General features: G+C 46.6%; 2 protein-coding genes and 1 long non-coding RNA gene across 5 annotated transcripts in view; 2 read left to right on the forward strand and 1 right to left on the reverse strand.

The window, feature by feature from the left end:
- Aop (ETS variant transcription factor anterior open) overlaps positions 1–10,689 on the reverse strand; it is a 28,601-nt gene extending 17,912 nt beyond the window's left edge. For 2 of the 3 annotated variants that reach the window (XM_072021130.1, XM_072021129.1), the window contains exon 1: positions 9,526–10,689. The gene's annotated coding sequence lies outside the window, so the exon portion shown is untranslated. The remainder of the gene's footprint in view (positions 1–9,525) is intronic. The other variant, XM_072021127.1, reaches the window with a different exon arrangement.
- Exo70 (exocyst complex component 7) overlaps positions 1–26,023 on the forward strand; it is a 93,299-nt gene that overhangs the window by 2,763 nt on the left and 64,513 nt on the right. The gene's annotated exons all lie outside the window — the stretch shown is intronic.
- LOC139996651 (uncharacterized) overlaps positions 1,450–26,023 on the forward strand; it is a 94,781-nt gene continuing 70,207 nt past the window's right edge. The window contains exon 1 of the long non-coding RNA XR_011802310.1: positions 1,450–1,460. This is a non-coding gene — a long non-coding RNA (uncharacterized lncRNA). The remainder of the gene's footprint in view (positions 1,461–26,023) is intronic.

Genomic DNA, 26,023 nt, shown 5'->3' on the forward strand with positions numbered 1-26,023 from the left:
GTAAACTCGAAAACTATCCTCCGAAGATGCGCTTTGCTCTCCAAAGGTGTTTCTTTCTCCCGAAACAAGATTCTCTCTCTCTCGATAGAGAACAGAGAACAGAGAACAGAGAACAGAGAACAGAGAACAGAGAGTTTCTTTTTTCGCGATTTTGGCTTTGATTTATTTTCTCGCCTCGGCGATCCGCCTCTGTTCTCGCGTCCCTTTCTCCACGTCTTTCGTAACACGCGTGTCTTTGCCGATTATCGCAGCGACGATCGCTATCCCGCTACTAGACGGATCGCGATCGGTGGGCGGCGAGAAATTTTTGAAACACGCGACTATTTGGTCGGTAGCACGGAAGCCCTCGGCTACTACGTTTCATCGGACGTGTACGGTGGAGCGACGGAGCCTCGCGAACAACGCGTCATTCGTTACGGCATCAAAGGAGAAGCGTAAAACGACGCTAACGAAGATCGCGACGATTTTCAACCGTGTCGTAAATTTCGTCGTTCCGGGCAACTAGACGGTTGGCTTAGTTTGCCAGCTACGTGCAAAAATATCCCGCCGCTCGCTCTTGCTTCTCAAGCTGAATCGGTTTAGCGGCAATATTAATCAGCCGCCGTGAGGCGGCCGTCCAGCGTTGTTTACATTAATACCGATAAGGGGATTTCCGACTCACGGCGGCTGATTAATAGCGTTACTAAGTTAGCGCTAACCCGCCTCGGCCTGAGAATCAAGGCCGAGCGGCAGGATATTTTTCCCTACGACTGGAAAACTATGGCCAACCGCCTGTTGTACGCGCGGCAAAAGTACGTACGCGGTGTAAAAAATCGGGCAAAACGTCTTGCCCATCGATGCTCCGACGAACAACGCGCAATTTTCCCCTCTTACTTATTTTCCTGTTCGCGCGCGCGCGCCCCCCTTTTTCTACTTTTTCCCTTCGTGCGTGTTCGACGAGTAAGAATCGCGTCTCTGCCATTCACCGTATTGTATTTTCAACCGGTGTACCGCGAGAATTTTTCAAACATCCACGCTACTCGATCGTTTAGCCGGCAGCACCGATCCTGGAACAAGATGTCTCTCGCTCGACGGAGAACGTTCCCGCTTTCCTGGCCGTCGTTTACCTATCCTCCTGTCCAGGCGCTCCCTTTTCCGTTTCTTTCGCGTGTACGCGTTTCGGCCGACCGCTACAGCGGAAAACCCGTAAAATCTTCGCATCTACCGTGTATCCGCGATTTGCGACCGGTGTGTCGCGAGAATTTCCAACCAGTAATAATAAGAATTTGCAATGTAAAAAACGTCGCGTTACGCTACGTTACATTAAATACTTGATCGTATCTCGAAAGAATTCTAGATACCACACTCTAATTAATGGGGATAAAAATAGAAATTATCTATCAAGGAGTAGCGTATCTTTCTTTTTTTTCATCGCGTACACGATCGATCGGTATTTTAGATAACGCAACTGGATAGTTCGTGTAACGTTGACAGTGTCCGCGTTAGCGTAGGAAAATCTCTTTTGCCCGATTTCCAACGTCGCAAACTAGAAACGAACGAAACTTTGCGAGTAAAACGGACGGGTCGTACGAGCTCGGACGATCACGAAGGCCAATTTCTTTGTATCGCGTTACAATTAAATTTAGCGGATTAGCCCTGGAAAGATCGATTCCATCGCATCACGATGCTCTAATTACCGGCCATCGAAGATAAAATCGCCTCTTTTTCTCCATAATTTTCACGTTAAATTACTATTCTATTACAGACGTATACGGCGTAGACACGCTTACGTACTCGCGAGACGGACGGTAATTAAAGGAATCATGTTTTCGGAACGAAGGAATCGACGAAAGTAAAAGCGTACGCGTACGTAAGGGTCTGAGAGCTTTGTCAGGGCCGTAAGAAGAAACTTTTCACGCGGTTAACGTACGTCGAAGCGAAGAACGTGGAAACGTAACGACAGAAATCAACTGCGAAACCAACATCGTCCAATTAACGAAAATTCTGCTCCATCTCTACGCCTGTAGGAATATCTCATCGCGACGTCGATCGGTCGCGAGTCAAACGTTGGAAAATATGAAAATCGGACGATTCGCATCGTTTCCTTATAAATGCACGCCGTTTATCGAAACAAGCAACCTTACTCCAACGTCTCGGCCGAACGCGTCGGGGAAGAGGCCAAATCGCGCGTCGATCGTCGGCGCGCAAGTCGGCATAAATAAGAAAAATAGATTCTTTCCAGCCAACGACTCGACTCTGGCAGGCCTTCTCTTTTCCAGCGCGATATACAAAAGCACCGAGCGACGACAGAAATATTTACCGTAACCTTCTTCGGCGTGGTTAGGCACGCTGCGAAAACAAATGCCGACCGATCTTCGCCGATCGTAGATGTCATCTTCCAGTCGTGTTCGCGAAAACATTGACTCGTTCTTTCGCGCGAACATACTCGCGAGTAATTTGGTTCTTTTCGACGCTAGTATCGCGTGAAAATAAACCATCGCCTTACGCGTGTTCCGCTAATTTCTACGATTTAGCGCTCCTTTTACAAATCCGCCGATGACGAGTTCGAGCTCTCCACTACAAAGAACGTTGGGACGATTTACGATCGCCTTGTCGCGACAACGACGGTCGTAACTAGCCGATCTAATAGGAAAAATTGCATCCATCGCGGAACAACCGAATCAATTTGCCGTGCGCGAAAGAACGCGCAACGTCGACGACCGTCTCGAGGATATCCTCGCGTCGATTCCGCTCCAGCGAAGCATCGTCCGTCTATGCAAAAAAGAAAAAAAAAGAAAAAAAGAAAAAAAATCGAACGATCGGCCGTAGATAAAACAAACGACCGCAATAACGACAAGAACGTTGGCAAAATACGTCGAACGCGAGACAATTCGGACTCGAGAGTTAAAAAGTTACGGACGACGTTGTAAAAGCAGCTGACGTACGCGGCTTTCTTCGACGCTGAGCTCGGAGTAATCGCGCAACGACTGGTTTCGACGATACGAGCTGTATCGTCGAGAGGACGGAAAGTTTGGCGGGTTATCGAGCGGTCGGGAAATCTGTATTTATAAATACAGGACGAAGGAAGTACGACGGTACTAACGACGGTTAAAGTCGGCTCTCATTACCGCGATGTCCGTCGTACGATGATTTTAGATCGCAAAATTCTACGATCCACGAAATCGCTTAAGGCGCGTAAATTATACAAAGATGCGGCGAAACGTCGCTGTGTTCCCTTGCAAGAGGGAAACGAACAACGCGAGCGACTCGAACGATAAAAGGTAAAAAAGTAGCGCGGTAAATTATATCTCGTCGCTCTTTTCTCTTTCGTAAACCGTCGATTAAAAACTTAACGCGACTCGGAACTTGCCAGCGTTGAAATCGATACGGAAAGGACCTTGCACATCGCGTAAAAGCGTATGAAAAGCGTTCGAAACGAAACAACGAGAGATATCGGTAAAATGGGAATATGGAAAATTAAATTCTCCGTTGTTTATCTCGTATCGATCGTTCTATTACACGGATAACGATTTACACGCATAAATCGAATACGTTATTGTCGTTGTCGAGACGCTTTGGAACGCTGCGTTCGCCGGTTGAAAATCCGTACGCGCCACTGTGGCCGAATATCGCGAACAACGCGAATAATACGGTGGAATTAATCGTGAAAGGAGTAACCGGGGATTCGAGCAAGCAGTTGATCTTGATAATTCAACGGTTAACTCAATCAGCTCGATCAATAGGTTTTTAGATAACCTAACGGTCGATTAATCAAGATTCTGCGTGCACAAAGGGTCAACGCGCGGCAAGAAATTAACGAGTCTCGACCGAACGATCCTCGACGATCCGAACGAGAAGGACGAGGACAAAGCGGAGAGAAAGAAGTCTCGAAGGAGGGTAGACGAAGAGCGAGCGTTAGCTTCGCGGGGCAACCTAATCCCCTAAAGCTTCAACTATCCCGCCGATCGTGTTGCATCGAAACGTCGTTTCTCATCGGAAGTTGACCTCGATCGTAGTACACGTTAACGCCGTGTTTTTAGGATAAAGATCGTAAAACTTAAGCGACGAGGCAAGTTGGAAAGGAGGGAAAAGAACCGATGGAACGAGGAATCGGCGTAGGTATTTTAAACGCCACTTCCTCCTCGAGTTTTCCTCGAAAGAGGGGAACCGGATGCCATCTATCGCGAGCGTCTGCTTCCTTTTGCTCCCTCTTGGAATTAACCGGACGAACGAGAAAGAAGGGACACCTCTGTCTCTCTCTCTCTGTCTCTCTCTCTCTCTCTCTCTCGCGCGCGCGCGCGCGCGCTCTCGAGAAAGAAGGTTCGCCAAGATGGAAGAAGAGGGAAAGGATGTGGAGATCGGAGGAGGGAAGAAGATCGAATTGACCGCTCGTCGAATTCTTCAAAGGAGGAACGAGGCAACGAGACGGAGATAGCGAAAAAGAAAAGCCCAAGGTCCGCGCTTCCGGTCCGGATACAGACCGGTTCTCTTCCCTGCGGTGCGAGAAGGAGAGAATAGCCGGACACGTATTCCGCACAATGTTTCTCGTTACTCGAGCGATTCGTCTTTTTCTTCGAACTCGCGTATCCTATTCTCTTTACCTGATATCCTAAATTCGCTTCTATATTAATAGTACCCGATATTATCGTCTCGATCCAACGTCAACGCTTCTCGATCTCCGTTTTCATCCGGGAAAATTTTACGCCACGACAAACGATTACGCTCGTTATATTTGTAATTCGACCACTCGTTACCGCTTGTTTGGCCGAAACTGAATTTGCATATCGACGAGACCGAGAACTCGCAACGGACGCGTAATGTAAAATGTGGCGAGCATTTTGCGAACGTTTCGTCGATCGATTCGTATCTGTACGAACAAAATTCGAAGGAAAATTCTTATCCGAGACGAACGTTCGTACTGCTTGCGGACTATCCGTTTACGTGTCAAAAAGGCCTAGCTGCGTACAATCGCCGAGTCGTAAAAATCACTCGCTCGTATCGTCGCTCGCGCGAGAAACTCGCGTGAAAACTCGCGTCGAAGCTAGCGCAAAGGACAACGAAAGAGGCGGTCGGTAGAAATTTGCCGGTGGTTAGACGTCGACACCTCGTCCCGTGATCTTAACGATCGATCGAGCCCTCCCCCGAGGGAGGGCTCCGGAGAATTTTCCATTCCCCTTACCACCCTGCCGCGGTAGTGCTTCCTCCCTCGCTTCCGGGTTCCCGGCTCTTCCGGCCGGAATTACGTTTCGAAAGGCTTTCTTCTCCCGCCACCCTCGCCACCCACTTCCTCTTCCTTCCACGTCGTTTCTCCCCTTTAACCTCTTATCAGCTCTCTCGACTGCGATAGAAAATCCAAAGTAAAAACCTTTCCATCGTTTCCAACCTTCTCTATATACCTCTCTACGATTTCGCCAAACTTTTCCTCCTGCGACGCTCGCGAAACCAACACCCGTTTATTTTAATTACTTTCCAACGCACTCCATCTCGTCTTCCTTCTCCTTCGATCCAACGATCACGCGTTTTGCCTTCGATCTAACCTCTTAACCGGTATCGTTGGGTCATGGCCGATTCGATCGGATTTCGGCTAGGTTACCTAATTTTAGATTATACGAGTAATTTTAACTCGCGTATTCTACTACGCTGTACGGCGATAAATCTCATCGATTGTCTTCGTTACGCAACGTACGGATTATAGGCTGACGCGGTTTTTCCAACTTTTTAAAAGCATCGAATTTATTTCGAGAAGAAAAAAAGGTGACAAGGCATTCGCAAACTTTCTTATCTTTCTTCTCACACTTCCATTCGTTATCGCGGAAACGTCCACGTTATCGGTATCGCTACAACGCGAGTCGCGAATTATAAAAATAACATTTTCTTTCTAGATTACGATGCAATTAGACGGACAGTTAACGCCTGACTACAAAAGTATCTTCCAATCGAGTGCTTTTTTTATCGGTCGTACATTTCATTTTTACAGAGCGGTATGCATCGAGCACGTCGAGATCTATTATCCGAACGTTTTGAGAGAATTTCGACTTTCTCGTCTAACGAGAACGCGGGAAGATTCCACGAGGCCGTACGAAAGCAACAGAAGCGATAAAAACGGTCAAAAAACTCTAGGGGAAATAAGAAAAGGGGGATGATAGGTAGGACGAAACTTTTAAAACTAAAGGGATGTTCCGCTTGCGGAAACGACGAGGAGAATAGGAATCGAAGCAAAGACGGTACGCGCTTACGAAGCAACCGGGAAGAGAAGCAGTTTCGAGAAGAAGGAAATACGCGAAAAAGGTCGGCGTGTAAATTAGCCGAACAAGGGGGTAAACGGGAATGGAATAGAAAACAGATTACGCGAACAATACAAAAATGCGACGACGAGTCACGCGTCGGAAAATAACGCGAGTATCGTACAGATGTATCGTCTGTGTAATTGTCGAGTCGATCTATTTCCGCGATATTTATACAGAGATTCGCTTTTCTCTTCTTTTCGATCGATACGTCTTGTTTGTTCCTTCGTATTTCCAAGCAGCTTTTTTACGTTGTCTTTCCGTCTAAGTAAATATATTCCAGCAAACGCAAGAACGTAGAAATACTTTTTCGAGCGACTCAACGGGAATAAATATTCAACGACGGCGGTTAAATATTCTCGGAACTCGCTTTAGGGAGCGGAGATCTCGTGACACGTAACTCGGTCGCGAGGATCGCGCGAATTCTCGTCGTGTAACGCGTCCAAGTCGAATAGAACGAACCGCTCGCCGGATCTTCGTCGACGGGCATCGTAGCAACGAGCGAAGAGACGCGGATAAAGGAGGCTGTTGTCTGGCTAAGATTCGCGCCGAACCTCGGCGCTTCGCCCAACGCAGGCGACACACGCGGCTTCTTCCTCCTCCTCTCGGTTCTCTTTTTCTTTTTTTCCAACCAAGGGAAAAAGGAAAATAAAGAGCGAAGCGGTAACGCAGCCGCGCTAAGGAGGAAGGAATTATGCATGATTTTGTTCGGGCTCACGTGTTATGTAAATGATAACGTGCAACTTCCTGAATAACGATCAAGGAGCGTAAGCAACAGCCGCTCCGCTTAGCCGTCGCGTCGTATACTCGTTCGTCGGTGTACATCGTGCATATGTGCGTAAGTACGAGCGCGCGCGGCGCGACCGTGCTCGCGCGTGCGTCGTTCCAAGTGCGAGAGAAAGAGAGCGGGTGGGGAGGCAGGGCTACGTAAATCCCTCGCTCGGTTTCCTCCTTTATTTAAGTAGAATTTTACATTTTTTTTCTTTTTAATGTCAAACGCATTTTCGGTTATGCTTGTACTTGCGATTATATTACGCGTAAGATGTTAAAAGCGCGATATATTTCGCTTTCCCGAGAACGCTAAACGGGCCGATTAAATTTTCCTTTCCCTTAGTTTCCGCACGATCTTCGTCGTCGATCCGTTCGTACCGATAACGATAACGATAACGATTTGTTTCCCGATCGTCGAAAAGGATTCGCGAGGATTTACTCTGCCGAATCGTTTACTCGACTAACGTACAGTTGTACTTTTCGTATGTATAACGATCTTGCGTCGTTTCGTCGGTAGAAAATCTTTAAATTCCCTAATCGAACGGAGTAGATCGTGCTTGCCATTGGTCTAATCGAACGCAATAAGATAACGATATAATATAGTAACTAGCAAGAGTATAACGAGCGTAAGAAATTGGGAATAAGGATACAACAGTGGTTATATTTCCAATTGTCCGTATATAAAATACCAAAACGTTAAACAATCGGTCGAGCTTCTTTCCCCTTATCGATCACATAAAATTTTGGTCACCGACCGACTCCCATTATCGTTACTATTTTCCTCTTAACGAATAAGTTATATTTGTACGTGATTTACAGGTTATCAGAGACGCTCGATGTTTTATAAAGTAAGCGATTTATCGTCGATAACTCGTAAACCGACGGGCTGATATTTATTAGAAATTTCTGTATACGCTCCGTACCATGTCGAGCGTGAACTATAACCTACGACTTAATTTTCATAGGGACCTTGGCTGGAATTTTTTTTAACGCGTTTCAATCTCAAACTGGATCTTCGCAACGTCGAAGAAATATTGCTCGCGTTCCTTCGATGTTCGGTGTCTCGTATAACGTATTAAAAATAGGATATTTAATTTTGCCCACAGTACCGGATAATTCAATAATAGTAGCCGAATTTCCTGCTATACTTTCAATTAATTACTCGATAGCAATTAAAAGCAGAGAGATATCGCGACTATTATTGGAATTAATAATTGAGAATTTTTAAGATGCTCTCATAGATATACTTTCTCGCAGGAGAACGAGAGGATTGTTGCAAGTTTTATCGTTATCTATAATCCCATACGCCGATTAACTGTCTTTTTCCTCGTAACAGTAGTTCCGTTCGAATGTAGGTTAGGTTATTAAACGATAATTACAACGACGAGCAAGCTATACACTTGGATAACAATTTTACATCGTTGTGCCAAATATGCATTGCTATAACAAAGTTTATTCTATATCGGATGGAAGAAAAGCAACGGCTACTAAACGCAAAACGCTTATGGCTTAGCGGTGGCAAGTTTGTTTACAACGCGTCAAAAATTCGATCGATACGTTTCACGTCGATAAACGACGTATAAATATGTACGTGTAAATTAGCTGCAACGGTCGAACGACGCTGGAAAATCCTGCAACCAAGCTGATCTCGGTCGAACGAAGGTCGATGACAGAGGAACGGACGAACTTTAAACAATTTGCTTTGGCTATTTACGCGATATCGTGCGTTGTATCTTAATTTGAATACGATGTACTTCCGGAAAATGTACATCGACGTATAAACTAGGCTGATAAGATCGATGCGAGTAGCTTTTGTCGTCATAAATAATAGGCCGTTGATTAAGACGACGAAATATTCCACGAATAACTCCATAATTCATCGTATTTAATATGATAAAAAAAAAAAATGTGTAATCGTAATATTAAAATTGATCTCGACACGCGTTATTATCGTAGGAACGTAAAAGATCTTTTAACTCTTTTGAAAGATGGTCGGGGATTTGACGTTCGGTAACGAGGGCTTGATATTTCAGTAAGAAAATCTCACGTCAACGATAAAGTCAGGTTAATTTCACGACTCGTTCAACAGACAATAGCAATTTTAATGGACGACGATAAGTTTTGTTCGTCCATTCGGATATAAATATTTTAATCGAACGAGCTTTACATTTCATAAATGTATTTCTGGTGATTAGAAACGTTCCAACGAAAGGGTGGAAAAAGCTTTTGCGCCTCGAATCGTCCATCGACGATTAAAATCTTTTACATAACCTAGAAACAATGGCACAGTCGAGAGATCGCTTTACAGACGTATTTCCGAATTTGAGGCGAAGAAAACGATAGGAAATGCAGAAAGAGGGAAAAGAGAAGCGACCAAGCGATAAGACGAACGTTGGATTTTCCTCGCGTAACCGTGGCGCGTTAAAGAGCGACGTCGAACCAAGATTACGCGAAAGTGGAAATAAGAAGAAAGCAAAAATAAGATGGTTACCTCGATTACGGCTTAGCCGATAAACCGTCCGATGCGGCGTAATATCAATGGTGTAGATCGGTCAGCGAGTCGAAGCGAATCCCCTCGGCGGTCATCGGGCAGAAATCCGCGCCCTAATACGTCGCGACTACAGCCTGGCATCCACAGGTATCCTCGAGACACCGACCACGCGCACGTGTATCTTTTCTTCCGCTGCTCTTCTTCTCTATCTCTCTTCGTTTGTCCGTCCGTCCGTCCGTCCGTCCGTCCCTCTCTCTCTCTCTCTCTCTCTCTCTCTCTTTCCCTCTCCTTTCTTCCGCACCTTCTACGTATTTATTTATACACCCATTCCAATATCCCCGCTAATCGTACGGATCCCCTATGTTGCTCGCACACAACCAGAGATTCCCGTTCGACAACGATTAAACGTTCAGCAGATATCCGTACCACACGGATATCGGCTTTCGGTGCCCGTACGTGAAAAGTTCAGAGCTATCGAAATATCCATGTGTGTATAATACGCGTATATCACAGAGCTATCTACGCGGCTAAGTGTATCACAGTCGGCACCACTCGAATATCACTCTCTCTCTCTCTGCCGTTCTCTTCTCTTCTCTTCTCTTCTCTTCTCTCTGTCTTTTTTACCGTATTTTTTCCAGTGGAGGCTACCGCAGATTTACGTCGAGCGGTAGACGAATTCGAGGAGGATACACGAAACGAATTTCCTTTCACTTCGGACACGACTCGAGTCTTTCGGAGGTACGACGACGACGACGACGACGACGACGACGACTACGCGACAAAATCCACTCACTGAGCGTCGGAGCTGGCGAGCGACTGAGCCGCAAGTTGCGATCTCCGCTGGAAGCTTGCCGCCACACACCCCACTCCTCTCGCGCGCGCCATGAGAGACCAGCGACAGTGCGCATGCGCCAGACTTGCCGCGCCGTATAACGCGTTCGACGAACGGAGACAAATGGACCACCGGAACGCGCGACCCTTCGAGTCCGACGAGGACGAATAGATGGCCGGTTATACGGCGCGAACGGAAATAATCGAAGCGTTGTAATCGAGTGGGAAATACCATAGAACGTTGGAGGGGGCTTCACCGACTTCCTCGTAGCTTCCTCGTAATCGCGATCCTCGCTGTCGACGCGAACCTACCTTTTTGCCACCAGCTCCGACGTCTCCCCGAGGTCGAACCCCACTTTTCTCATCGATGCCGATTTATCCGTATTTTCTTTTCGCCTCTCCCTTTTCATTTTCAATCGAATCGTCTGAAATTTCGTTAATCTCTTTGAAATTGCAAACGTCTCTTTTAAATTATTTCTCTTCCGTTCGCTGTATTCGCAGCTGTATTCGCAGATGTATTCGCAGAGAAAGATCATCGATCGCGTACGACCGAGATGTTCGTTTATCGTAGATAGATTCGACGATGCGTTGTTCAAAGTTAGGATCAACGTTGGAATTAGAAAAATGTTGCGCTCCTAAGAGAAAGTTCATAGTTTCCGAGTTGCATAAAACTGACGATTGTTCCGGGTTCGAGAAAAAGCCCAATTCTTTCTTTTTTTTTTTTTTTTTTTTTTTTTTTTTATAAGATATCTGTACGAACGTTTTGTCGCGATCGACGTATCTCTATAGCGCGCGAATTTGTCACGTTGGAAAAACGGTTGAACGTATTAAACCACGAACGAGAACCGACCGGGGGTTAACGAACCGACGAGTGGGACATTCGATTTATTTTTGTGTAAGCAAAGGAATTTTCGAGTTTCGTGGCCGAAAAGGTGTCTGTTGACCCGACCAAACGTTAGATTACCGAATCCGACGAAAAGTGGTCGCGTCGAATAATTCTGTTAAGCCGATAAGATACGAGAAGTCGATATCCCAACGACCTCTAAAAAGAGCAATCTCTCTTTTTTTATTTAACCTCTATCGACGGTGATTAATCGACGAATTAATATCATTAGCGAAATTTCACGAGTCGCGAGTTGCAAATTGTCGATGTGTAACCAACTGCCTCGCATAAAACGGTAATCGATTAGATAACTAAACAAGCGACGTTCCATTCGCAGGTTCGATCCTACAAACAATTTTACATAAAACCGCGAAACTTTGTTCGTCTAGTAGAAACATACGTTACGTTTGATCCGATTTGTCATAGCATTCGCTGTGATAAGTAAATCCAACGATCGTCCGATCATGGTCGAGACAGTTTGATCCTTTGCAACGTTCGTTACTTTATAGTTGTCCGACTCGTCTACTTTTAATTTCGATTCCATTTAATTTCAATTTGCATCGTTGTTTACTTAAAACTTAACGCGAAAGGCTTTATTCTTGTCGACGAAATAGCACGTTTCTCCGAACGATCTTTCTTTCGAATCGTTTCTCTCTATAAGTTTGTCGAGTGAGGGGAAAGAAAAAAAAAAAAAAAAAAAAATTGAAATTTCTTGCTGCACGCGTATACACGTCATAGTTTCCTCGATGATAAAATCACGGAGCGGCTGTTTCGGAGACGTTAATCGTCGTTACTTAACGAACAGGTGCATAGGTGCCGCGCGTTTCTCCCCTTTCTTCCGTTTTCTTCCGCAAGAATCGGCAGGCGAGTTTGAAGAAGGACCCCTCCGAGAAACGATGCAGGTAGCCCACGTTTCAGGACGCCCACAAACCTGTTTTACCTGTTATATCCCGGCTGGCTTATGAGTACTACCGATTCTTACGCTTCATCTTTTCCTTCTATCTCCCTTTTCCCCTATCCAAAGGATCCTACAAAAAGGCAGGCAGAGGAGCAGAGAGAGAGAGAGAGGCAGAGGGGGAGAGAGAGCGAGAAAGAAAAGACGGAAACATGGAACTTATTATTAGTCGATTAAATCGGTCGACTCATCGTCGAACCGCAAACTATATTTAGGAAATTCCGTATCGCGCGACATTTGATTTATCGTAAAAGCGACAAGTTCTCCAATGGTGCATTTACAAAGTTTCAAACGTACCGCAAAGCGAATTCGAGGCGCGAGAGTCGACCATATTTTTGGAAATATCAAACGCGGTCGATAGAGGCAAGTGTTCGAGAAAGAACGAAGAAGAAGAAAAAAGCGCTGTTTTCATAGTGTCAGCGGCTAAAATAGGAAATTGAAAAAAATTTTGACACAAATTTAAGCGGCGCGGATTCGAGACCCGGCTATTCACAAACATTTCTCTCGAAAAATATTGTGTCGGTGGTTCTTTTAGAACAAGATCCTTCGGAATTCGAGTCCAAGATTTAATAGGTCCCCGAGGTGGATAGTAGAAAGGAGCCGGTAACTTTTCAGGACGATCCTTTCTTCGATCGATCAGATGTAAGCGCAAGCAACGAGGATTCCGAGGAGTCCCATTGTGGATCATCGTTCTTTCAGAAGGAAAAAAGATTTTGACCCCGAGTCCTCGCACATACCTGTGCCATGATTAATGTTACGCCTCCTCGGAAACCTTTTTCGTTGCTTGACAACCGCCGGAAAATCCGGCTCGTCCAATAACATCGTCTTTAACTCTGTGCGTCACATTAAAAAAAAAAAAAAAAAAAAAAAAAAAAAAAAAAATCATTTACAACTCGATATTTCTACACGGGACTACGCCGTTAGCCACAGTTATCGCGATATCCGCCGATATTTGGCAAAATCACTCGTCTCGTATACGGTCTCGCGATATAAAATACCGTGGAAAGATCAAACTTTCGAGAGAAAGAGAGAGATTCGCGGGACACGATAAGAAATGACAAATGGAAGGAGAATATAAATAGCGTATTAGGAAGGTCGTGCGTGTACACGATAGAAAATTGGAACGATTGGCAGGGAAAGCGAATCGCGACGAATATCAAAGAAACCGAAGACGACTATCAAGACCGACTTGGGCTTCGGACTCGATCGAACTAAATATGAAATTTCTTCTAGCTTTCGAACAAATACGCGATACACCACGTAACAACGTTCGAACGACGTTTCGAGTTATTCCTTTTACAGACTCGAAGCAAACGCTTGGAAACGTAGGAAGCGACGTGCACGAAAGAATCGATGGTTTTTGAAAATACCCTTCGTTACAACAGCCGTTCAGAGTACACGGTTGAAACCAGACCGATCAGAATTCTGAGCGTTTCGCGTCTTGGGAAGAGGAATTTGCTTTGTCGCGGTTACGTCAACGCATCGGCCGAAGGAAGAAAGAAAGGGAGATCTTGCAGCCTCGAAGAATGCCGTGTAATGATGCTGCACATCCGGGAGGACGACTGAAACGACGTCGATCCCCTCCATCGTCCAAAGGTCCCTTCTCTTCTTCTTCTTCTTCTTCTGTCTCCGCTTTCCTCCTCTTCGCCGTCTCGTTTTGCTCTCCGCGCTTCCTACTTTATTTACGTCGATTATTATCCTCGTTCCCTTTGTTTTCGCTACTGTCCTCTTCTTTCTTTCCTCGATCGATCATCCCCCACCTTCCTATTTTCCTAATCTTCCCCCTCGCCCCATCCCGTTCTCGCCTCTCCTTTCTTTTTCCTCCGTTTCTTCCGTCTTGCCACTTACAGTTTCGTTTCACTTCCACTTCTCTCCTTCAACTTTGATTTTTTCGATTCCGTTTCGTTCGACTTTAGCCGTCTCGTTTCTAACCTTTGTGTGTGTTTTCGCGCGTGTGTGCGCGCGCGCGTCGTACATTATAATACAGGATTAGACGGAGGTGAGAGACGTCGTGGCGTAATCGCTTAAGAACACAGAAGGAGAAGGTGGAAGAGCGGGCTGTACGAGTAGAAAGAGAAGGAGAACCGTGGATCAGAGGAGGAACTTGGTGAATCCCAGAGACTAGTTTCCATCATCCGTTCTCCCGTTTGTGGAGTACGAACGTTTACCATTCGAGTGCATCATACTCGCGGAATTAATGCCCGTTTAATCCACTCGAACTTGTACATCTTTTGGACGGTAACGCTCGTAAGCCGGGCCCGTAGCACGGTGAAATCGAAAAGAGTAACAGATTTTTTACGTCCAACGATCATTGTTACGGGGTCTACGACCTCGTGGTTTAATTAGATACGCGCTCAACGTCGATCGGTGTTTAACCGTGTACGTTTAACCTGCGTTTTTAGACCCCGAACAAGATATAGCTGTAACGAACACGACAACGAACGGACAGAAATTCCTGTTGGACGCAGCTTCTAGCCGACAGTCTCCAACAGCTGTCAAGTATGTACGACCGATCGGGCCTGTGAAAGCCTCGAATCTCTCAACCAGATATAGTTCTTGGAAAACGCGCTTCTCCTCGCAATCGCGTAATATTTCTTTTTAACGAATTATTCGAAATCTGCGATTCACCCATAAACAGGTGATTTACGATCAGTAAACGTAACGTACGTCGTTACGACGTCCCGGAACGTACCGCGTTGAAGATCTTCGTAGCAAACGTTGGACGACGATATCAGCTACCACATATACAATAGTCGAAACGTTTTTCGTTTAAACGATACTTTGGATAAAGATATCGAACTTTCGCCATCGACCAGGCAGACGAAGCGGACATTCTCCTTCAACCTTTACGGATTGAAAAGTTTTTTATAATTATATATAGACGACCACCGGTTGTTCTAGCAAGACGAACAATTTCAATCCGAAATATCTACGTTCCGATATCCGATAGAACGTGATTCGCGATCGCTTGCTATTTTAATACGTAGAGGTAACGTACGGATATCGCTCGAAGATTAGACAATGTGGTTACAACGTCCATTCGTCTAACTTGTGTTCGTCGTCCGATGAAAAATTACATTCGCGCGGAGAGAAATTTCTTTCTTTCGAAGAACGCGATAACGCCAGGTATATAACACGCGATAAGGATATATCATTGTTTTTTCGTATCTCGCCGGATTAATAATCGATATTCTCATCCTTGAAACGTTAAGAACGTCATCACGTGTTACCGTATATCATACAAAGGCAATGTTGGTTGTCCTGTATCGTTTAACAAATTTCCTCCGCCTATACCGTTGTACGTAAATATTTTAAACGATCTGTCGATTTATCGGCATCGTACACGGTCCTTTCGATAGTCTATGTCGATCAATTTCTTTTCGATGCATTTTTCGATTGTCTAGAAAAAGGTGTTCAGGTACTTGAATCGATAGACGATTAATTTAAAAGATATTTTATGACTCTAATCTCGTAAGGCTTATCGCGTAAAAGACAAGGAGAGATAAGACGGTGTTTTCATATTTATGTTTCCCTTTTCTTTCGTACGCTCGATGATTCGATGAAATTAACATTGAAACGTCGATTAAATCGAGCGTTTTCCGATACGAATAGCGTCGCAGATCGCATTTCCGTACTACTAAGCTCCGTAAAAGTTGAATCGCGTGCAAATAACATATAATTGAGAGAGAGAGAGAGAGAGAGGGAGTCGATGTACGCCACGATGTAGATAAATTCGTGAAAATTCGAGACACCGAGACGAAATTTAAATCGCCGAATTACGCGAGACGAGGATCGTGGTAAACGAGAGTGGGAAACAACGGCGATTAATTTTTATCGCGTCGATATTAAAATCCAGCCGACAGCGGCGATCGATCCAAGCAAGATTCGAATAAAAGATACAAGTCGCGCTATCCAAACGAATCGGTATAGGCGATGAAAATGGCTAGGCGCGTGCGCGTGCGTTTAAACAAGCAAAAGGTACACGGAATTAGATAATCGTACAAACGTGGCAACTTAGTATGTACGATGTTTCGAAACCTTTTTCCCTTCCTCTGTCTCTCGCTCTCTCCCCCTCCGCAGCTTTGCTGCTCGCTCCTTCTTGCTCGCGAATCGCTCGCTCTCTCTTGGCCTTTCTTTCTGCGGTCTCCCGCGATTTCTAATTGGGCAACGCAATTTCCTTCCTTCGACTCACAGGAGGAATTCCTCGATTGCGCCAACACCAACGTGGATTACTAAACTTTTCTCTCCTCGTCTCTATCTTTCCTGTCCCTCCACGCCAGGGCTTCTTAAACCGCGGGCTATTCCCATATGGGATCGCGTAACGGAATCACGGGGCCGTGAAAATTTGTCCAACTGCCACGAACCGATGAAACGAAGAACCTCGATCGTCCGTCTTTGAACGATCCTAAAACAACGACTCGCCAAACTTTTAATCCACGCAGATGGAACAGTATCTCCAACGATTTCTCGTTTTGTATCGCGCGTCGTTGTCGCATTCGATCGTCGCGTCAAACGTTCGACTCCTCCTTGCAAAAATATCGACTTATCGGTTAAACGCAGTACGAGTCGCGGAATGTCGTTGTCTCCGTCGTGCAAAAAACGCGCAACTCATGGAACAACTTTTACATTATAAAATTATTAAAACCACCAGGCCACAGATTCTTTTTAGTCTCGTTAGTTGTCTGGCAGAAAACTCGCAAACCACGTGGCTGAAAATAAGATCGATTAAGGTGGAAAAGAAGGAAAGGGGAAGGTCCGCGATCCTCTCGAAATAATATAAATCTAAAGAAAGTTACTCGTGGCAGATGTTCTAGCATTACGGATACTTTTATCCGTCCATCGATATCATGGCCAAGCGGCAAACTCGTATCGCAGGCGAAACTTTAAAGTTCGTTTCCTTTTTTTTTTCTTTTTTCAGACAACGACGAGAGAAACGTCGGAGATACGGACAGTTTCAAGGTAGAAAGCCGTGAGTAGGAATAAAATGGAATTTTAAATACTAACGTAGAGTTGAATTTTTTTCGAGAAGCGTTTAACGGAAATTTCCCCGGTTTCTCGATGTTGGCGAGGTCGATCGGTAGGGTTGCGCGTAAAAGGAAATGGTAACAAGTGGTAACGTTATAAATATAGCAAAGGATCGTTTAAATTTCAACTTCTTTCGTTTATTATCGATCGATGTTTTATTCGCATGCTTGTTTTACGTATCTTTCTATGTATACAACCGGCGTTACGCAAAATTTTCCCGGGCAAAATGGGGTCGCGAATGGGGAAAGTTTAGGAAGCGCCGTCCTAAACGAAGGTACGCTATCTTAGTACTCTGGGCAAATTGCTCCAATTCTCATTGCACCGTGTACGAAACGGCCGAGCCTCTTTACATCCTCTTCGCGTTCATCGGCGTTCGCTTTCGTAACTCGCCTATTTGTGTATATTCGTGGCCTTTACCTCCAAACGTTTATCCCAGTTATCCGTCTTGCGTCGAACGGTAACGCGTCGATAGGAATTTTAATCAGTGAAATTTTTATCTCCCGATATCGTACTCGATCGTCGAACAATAATCGTTTCCTGGCGACTTTTCTCGTTCGAAATTATTTACCAGAAAAACAGCGGCGGTTATCGTCGTCGAATTGAGAAATAATTTCTCGATCGAAGGCAAAGAGGCGTTTTCAAAGGATGATGTTCGAGCATCGTTCGTCGTTTTCTAAGTAACGAATCATCTTGTAGTCTTATCGGTGCATCGAGCCGTCAAAGATTTCTATGCATCGCGCACGAAAGTCAAGATTCTGAAGAAAAGAACACGCGTTAACGAATTTAGTCGTTGCGGACTTTGCATTCTAGGACGGTAAGGACGACGGTCGTATCGACGGTTTGCGTGGTCGTATTCGCTTGTCCCTATGCCACGTACCGATTTGCCATTACGTTGTCCGATTAAACGAGATTATGTTACGTTTATCGTTCGCTGTGCGCCGGCGTAACAGGAACGACCAAGACGAGAAATTGCGACTGTCGGGCAGCGAGTTTGGCCGAGAGGTGGAAGAAGCGGAGGGAGAGAGAGTGATAATTCTCGCAATAGCCGCGATCGATCGAAACCGATTTGGTTGCGGACACGCGACTAGAATATCTTCGCCTCGTGATTCGAGCGTCCTGCATAATTGAGCGCATTCCTCGGCCACGCGGATTCCGCTTTGCGTCGACACGGATTCCGTCTGCTGCCGATAATCGTGCGAACATCGCGCGCTTACTCACCTTGGACGCGCGACAAAAACGCATTCCTCCTCGTTAACCGCTCCTACCGACGACGATGGCGGCAACGAGAATAGTAAAAATCCGCTTACGGGCCACGCGTACCGCCAACGATCGACAAACGATTATCTTTCTCGAAAACAACGTGTTTTCGTTTTGGTCGATTCGCCGTCGATATTGGGATTATCCGCGTACGAGGAAACGCGTTGCTCCTACCGAATAATCAATCACTTTGACTCGCTTTGATCGATCGGCCGGTCCTATCTATCAAGACGTATCGAGTCGATTAATTATTTCGAATTACGAAACGGGCAAAACAAATTTTACTCGTTCCGAAATCGTGCCGCGATCGACGCTGCAATTTCGATAAGCATCGCTAATCGCTCGATAGCTCGATAAAGCTAATTACGTAACGTCCATTTACTTATTTCGCTTCCGTCCAGATAAATATTATTCCAGCCATTTTGTCGTATTATCTTAATCGCATACTTTTACGTATTTGCGAGAAATTTCAAAGTTTACTATTTACTCGCTCTTTTCGCTTATATTCGCGATGGGATTTTTTATGTTCTCCGATAGAAGGTCGAAGTCGTCATCCGTCGTCGTTGTTCGCGCGGCGTTGTCCCGATACCGTTCTTGCACGGTGCAGGCGCGCGATACATCTTCGAATCTATCGTTCTCGAAAACAGAGAGAGAGTCGGACTCTTTCGGGGAAAAAAAAAAATTTGGATTCCACGTTTTCGATTTATTCTCGAACGCGGTTCAATCCGCTGTCGATCATTCGCTCGCACTCGGTCCGGAATTAGCCGACTTTAAGCGTACTTGCCAAATTTTCGAACCGAATTTTCTCGGAAACGAAGCGTCGCTCGAGAAAAACGTTATTCCTGCTTATCTTTACGCGCGTAGAATGGTGCACGAGTGACGGACGGCGTGGAATGGAATACTTTTCCGCGCGTAAACCGGATCGCGCGAAACAACTTCGAACGCGTTAAAGGCCAACGTTGCGTCAACGCGAGCTTTCCTTTGTTCGATTCGCCTTATCGAATCGGGTTCTGTCTTCGCTTAATTACTCGGCACGCTGCTCGACGAGTGGAGCGTCGTCGTCGTCGTCGTCGTCGTCGTCGTCGTCGGCTGCTGCAACAGGCAAATACAAGTTTGGAATTTCCGCGAGAACCTGTACGCGTACCCTCGTAGGATTTCGGGTGGGCAGATAACAGCTTGGACGGATAGACGAACGATATGGGCGAACAGGTTGAGACAAAGGCTGCCGATAGAGTGTGGAGACGTTGCGAGATGGTGGGCTGGTAAGGCGAGAGGCAGGGGAAGGGGCAGCGAACTAGAGACTAGAATCGAGTATTAATAGACTCGGGTGGCTGGAAGCCGGAACTGAAGAGCGCACCTCCTTCTAGTCGAGTCGCTCGTTCGAGTTATTCGAGCCGAGAAAGAGGGATACAGAGACAGAGAGAGGCGGTCGAAGGAGAGCGTGCAGAGAGAGAGAGAGAGAGAGAGAGAGAGGGAGACGAGCGGAAAGAAAGAGGGACAGGTAGCGAGAGAGCGAGAGAGCGAGGTATAGAAGAAGTATAGAAGAAGAGAGGAGAGGGAGAGGGAGCGAGATATTGGCTTATTTATAAACGCAAGATAAAGCGTGGCAGTGCCGTGAGAGGAAGCCGTTCGAGCATGGCTCCCACGCTTCTAGATACGCATTACGTATGCGCCTTAGCCTTTCGACTCTCCTACGTCGCGCAACCGCCCAAACGGACAACCATGGAAGAACCGTCGTTGTCCGCCGATGCACGCCGTCTATCGCGTTCGGTCGTTTCGTACACGCGGGCATCTCCGACCGAACGCGTAAACTACGTCGGCGCGCCAATATTCCGACACCTTTGAAACGACGGCGAATACGCGCGTGGCGCACGCTCGCAACAATCGACGGATCTTACGTTTCCACGGATATCGTTCGAGTATACGCAGGTTTCAAATATTTGGCCAAAAGGTTTCACAGCGCTTCTTACGCTTTGTCCTATTCGCCACCTCGTTTTCGCCACCTCGTTTTCGCCACCTCGTTTTCGCCGGGAAAATTTACGGATAGAACGTTGTATAGCCCGTTGGATGGTAAATCGAACGGTTTCGTCGCGTCTACGTCGATCGGACAACGATTTTAGTAAACGGACCGAGCCAACGAAGAGCACATCGAACGGTGGAAAAAATGGCCGGTGTAAATCAACGCATCGGTATTGCTCGCGTGCCTGTAACGGGCCCGTCGTGCGTTCCCAAGCCACGTGAAAAGCCACGCATACACCGAGAAATCCAACTTATAGATAATACGCGATACCGTACCGTTGCAACCGGTACTTTTCGCTCGGTACTCGTTTCGAACTCGCGCTTTCCCGCTTTACCTCGCGTAGACAGTCGCGTAGCCGAGACACGCGCATCGCCCTCCTATCGACAAGCGAACGTCTTTTGTTTCCAATTTCTCGCTGTCAGAAAAATTCCATCCATCCGTTTCGTCGCTGAGATTCCTCCGTCTTGTCGCCTAGACAAGACGATATTTTTTGCCGCTCGCGAGAGATCATCCGTACCGTACCGCTGTTGTAAAGACCGCTATAGCAACGTTTATAAGTAGGTCTCGTGACATCCAGTGGCCTCGCACGAAACCTGGTCTCGAGGCACGCCTCGAGGAACATCTCGCCCGCGTACAGCGTACGGCATAACTTAACGCGTCGTTCTCTTTCTCTTTTCCGGCCTCTTCGCGTTATGCAAACGCGGGCTTTCGTTACACTTTTTTCCAAATCCCGTTTCCATCGGTCGTCGAAACTTTCGTTGCTCCTCCGAGCTAAACGTTTCGTATACGTATATATATACATGCCCGATATGATCGAATTATGTCAGCGAAACTGAAAGTTTATTAAAATAAGAAAGAAAAGAAAAGAAAAGAAAAGAAAAGAAAGGAATAGTTACGACGGACGATAGGCGAAGAAATACACGGCCAGGTTAGAGAGATTGCTGGCGATCGGCCGAAATTTCGGACGAGTAAGCGTGGAAGAGAGCCGGGCGTAGGATTTCCTCGGAATCGGAGGAAGAGGTCGAGCTGACGGATACCCGGGCGAAAATAGAGTCGACCTCGCATAGACGCGTCTCTAGACACGAGGATAGACGCTAGGAATTCGAGTTCCTCCGTAACACGTTCTCGCGAGAATCGATATAAATACGACGACGGGTATACCGAATTAACGCGTTACGCGGGACACGGCGAAATTTTATAGATTCGTCGCGAAACCGTTAAACTACCGGTCGAAACCGATCGACCGACGATTCCACGCCTTGGATTCGAGAGCTTGGTCGATGCGACGTAAAATAAAAGTTAATTTCTGGAAACGTAGAGAAAAGTTAAAAGTTCGGACAGGAGGGAAACTTTATCGATGGAAACGTGTAGTACGGCTTGGTTCGATCGCCGCGTACGATCGTCCGCAGACGCGGATATAACAGGCCTAAAGGTATATAAACGTGGAGGAGAAACAAAGGAGAAACAAACGAAACGCGCCTTGTAAGATCGTAACGACGGACAGAGGAAAATGGTGGATTTATACGAAGGTTAAGAACGGCAGCTAGATTTGCGAAGAAGAAACGTCGGAAAGGTTGGGAACCGGCGAGATGGAGGAAGAGGAGAACCGAGCGGAACTGAGGTCCGCGGAGCTTCCTTTCCTTCGGACATGCCTCGCTGCTTCTTCGTCCTATCCCACAGATTACCAACAGCTTCGCTCTCTTTCCCTCTTTCCTCGGCTATCTCTGTTATCCGCGTTTGTCTCTGTCCCGAACGCGACGATACGGTAACCACGACAATGCCGATCGCTATTATAACCGTCTCGGCCTCGAGAGTAGGAACTACGTTCGACGCACCTACTTCCTGGACGACCATCGCCGACAGACGGTTCTTCTCCTCGCCGGTTACGACCTCGCCGATCACCGTCGCCTTTTCTTTCTAATCCAACGGTTTCTTTCCAGCCACTCGAGGTATTTGCAGAGTAGCTTGGCTATCTCGCGCGTTTCCTCGTAACCAACGTGTGTGTACTCCTCGACCCGCCCCCCCTCATTCCCCCGTCCCTAAAGTCCAGAAGACCATACTCGGACGAATAACGAAGCGCGAGTTTCGAAGCACTATACCCGTATATATGAGAAACGTAGATGCAAATACAACCAGGTAGACGGCGATACGCCCTACTGTACGCACCACGATGAACGAGTAACAATTATTAAGACAGGGTTAAGCAACGTGTATCGGCTGTATAACGTAGCCACTAAACGATCGATGCGACAGTATACGAGAGTATACGAGAGTATACGAGAGTATAACGAAAGTAGGAATTATTTCGGGAAAATCGGGTAAATAAATTACCATTATCCTTGTTATTCGTCGACGTCGACGTTTCTTCCGTTTCGTCGTAACATCTCCGTGACTGAGACGTTATTACTATTACTGCTATTATTATTATTATTACTACTACTAATATTAATAGGTAGCTGAGAAGAGGGAGAAATTGGACGGAAGGGAGAAGAAACGATAGCGGCACTAGCCTGGCAGCAGGAATTATCGACCGTTTTCTCCGTCGAAGGTGTCTCGAGCACGTGGCTACGTAGGCGTGTATCGATATATCAGTCAGATATATATCGCGGCTGGAAAAGCTCGATGACCTAATCCAAACAAAATAGGCGAGTCAACCGCTGAGATTCTTTCCTCCTTCCTATCTATCGTTTCTGCTAGATCTTTAATAAATATCGCCACGTAAATTTATCGTTTGTTTACGACACGCGGCTTCTTAAAACGCGGGGCGGAATTACGATGCCGTGAAAATTCTGGCAACTTTCGCGCGCGACAATAACGCGCGTCGCCTCTGGTCCAAGGATCGAGGAGGATTCGACGCGTCGTCGAACCATGTTCGCGAGAAGCTGGCCCGCCAAACGTTTACGGAGCGCGCGCGCGCCTAAGAATTAGATTCGTTATTGGCTGCGCGACCTCCTCTCTTCGAGTTCCTCTACTCCGGATAATTAGATAACAGCAGGAAACCGCTACGGGTTGCATAATATCGATGTTGCGCAATCGATACCTTCACCTTATGCGCGGCTTACGTCGTCTCGCCAAGTGAAAATCACGAAGAGAGCGTGTGTATGATGGCGATGGTAGATGCGATTGGAGGGGAGACGGTGGACGGAGAAAGAGGAGCGACGGCGTTCGCAGAAAATCGAACAGCTTTTGCAAAAATCCTTGCATGCGCGATCCTCGTACGACGCGCCCACTTTGGATATTTAAATTTCCTACAAACGCGTAAAAAACGCTTTCGTTTCGCAGGATCTACGTGGCTATCTAAGCGATGGACGAGAGAGACGTCGATCGGAAGGATTGGAAATCGGTAGGAAAGAGAAGAAGGGTGGAAAAAGGGGAAGGGGAAGGAAAAGATTGGAAAAGGTAAGCAGGTAGGCAGCAGAGTGTTGCGGCATGCTCGAGCGAGCGTGATAGGTGATGTCATGGTGGGTAAACTGCTGCAGGACACGCTAGGACCCTCTCCACTCGAGAAACCTGTAGCAATTGGGCCGAGCTGTACGGTATCGTTTATACGCTCCAACATGGAGCATCGAATGTCCGATATCGATCATCGGTAGGATTACGTAAAACGGATAAAAACAAACTGCGATTTTGCAACAACGGTAGCGGCGTGGCAAGGGCTCGCGGCGAACGCTACACGACCAGACACCGGTCTACGGTAATTACGGCGAATGCGATTCCATTCGATAAAACGGTAACGTACACCTCGATACGGACGAACCAAGACGCGAATAGTTCAGCTACCTGGAAATACCAAATTTCCCTGGTTCTCGGAAACGGGTCATCGTACGCCAAGGATACGACGAGTAGGTACAAGCAACGACTCGAAGGGCCGAAACCTTGCAGCGTCCGATCTGCCCTTCCTTCGCACGCAAACGTATTCCCTTTTCCGATTTCGCGTACAAACAGACGTACGCTACGCGTCGCGCCGCGTTACCACGCCTCGGTACCCTGCGTACGAAATTGTACGTTTAAATGGAAACTCGCGTTTTTATATAATTGCCGCGATGAAATTACGGCGTGTAGACACGAAAGACTCGAGGACGTAAGAAGGAACGGAAGAAAAGAAGAGGAAGACGCGTAACCTCGTGGTGGAAGGAAGAGAAGAAACTCGAACACGACGCACGAGAGTTGGAAAAGGTTGCCGCGACGCGGCGCGGCGCGGCCGAAGCAGCGGAGAAAGTCCGCTTCCGGCTGAACGCGTTTTAAGGCGTTTTAAGGCGTACTCGGACACCGGTGTCGTTTACGCGTCGAACGCGATTATATAATCGTTTACGTTGCGAGAAGTAACACGCCAGTTACGACGATCCACCTTATGCCGCTAACCCAATTCCTTGGCTGGTCCGCCTCGTCCCCTCCTCGCTCCTGTCGCTTTTCTACCGCCGCAACTCGCCTCGTCGTTTCTAGCCGCGCTACTCTAGCTGCGCTGCTCCGACTCGCGGCTAACGAGAAAAAGCCAACAACGAGAAGCAACGTTGTCCACGTACCGTGCACCCTGAACCGCTGTACTCGCCAACGATATCGGCGTTTCCTGTACAGAGTCTCGCGTTGCACGGAGAAAATAAAATTGCGCGTCGCCGACGAACAGAAAATACCACGGACACGTACCGGAGTTTTCCGTTTCCTTTCCGATGAAATTTCGTTTGCCTTCTGCAACCACCGATATCCTAACGGTACTAACAGGTACTAACAGGTACTAACAGGTACTAACAGGTGGAACTAACGGACGTTTCTTTCAAATTTCAACAAATTCTTCTCTGAAATTTCGTAATTTCGTAATTTCGTTCGTCCGATTACGCGACGGAGGTCGAGCTACCTGCAAGATTCGTCGGTTAAGTAATAGCAAAGAGTATGGAAAGTAAATCGCGGGGGAAGACGGTGCGAATTACGCGGATTTCTTCGTTTGATCGAGGAACACGAGGGACAGGTTGTTGAACGGCGGAGTTAAAGAGAGCGAAGAAGGGGTCGAGGAACGTAGAGGGAAAGGCGATCGTCCCCCTAACCACGCACGAAAAATCACCAGACTTCCTGCGACGACAAAATCATTATCGTTCGCTGGCCGTAATTAGTTTCGCCAAGCCTTCGGTTCCCACACGAGCAACGATTAAACGCTTTAATAATTCTCTCGTTTTGCCATCTTTCTTAAAAAACGGAAAAACTTCCACGACCGAGCAAATACATAGAAACGTACGCGTCAAGGAAATTCGATCCTCTTCTTTCATCTTAAGTCGTTTCTGACAAGTCTTTTTAGCATAAAGTTTCGCGTTATTCGCGTTAACGATCTTTGATCAGCTTCGAATCCTTTTCAAGGGGCTGCTGTGTATTCGCCGCAGCCGGGAAAATTTATCGAAACGCGGTGCAAACGCGTTATTCGGTTTGAAAATTATTAAAACAAATCTCCTTTACTCGCGCCATTTGTCAACTTTTTACGCGATTTACATTTATTTCGCTATTGTTTTTCGCCGGATTCGCCCGTTCGTTCCACTACTTG

This window comes from Bombus fervidus, chromosome 18 (genome assembly GCF_041682495.2).
Source record: "Bombus fervidus isolate BK054 chromosome 18, iyBomFerv1, whole genome shotgun sequence".
Classification (NCBI taxonomy): Eukaryota; Metazoa; Arthropoda; class Insecta; order Hymenoptera; family Apidae; genus Bombus; species Bombus fervidus.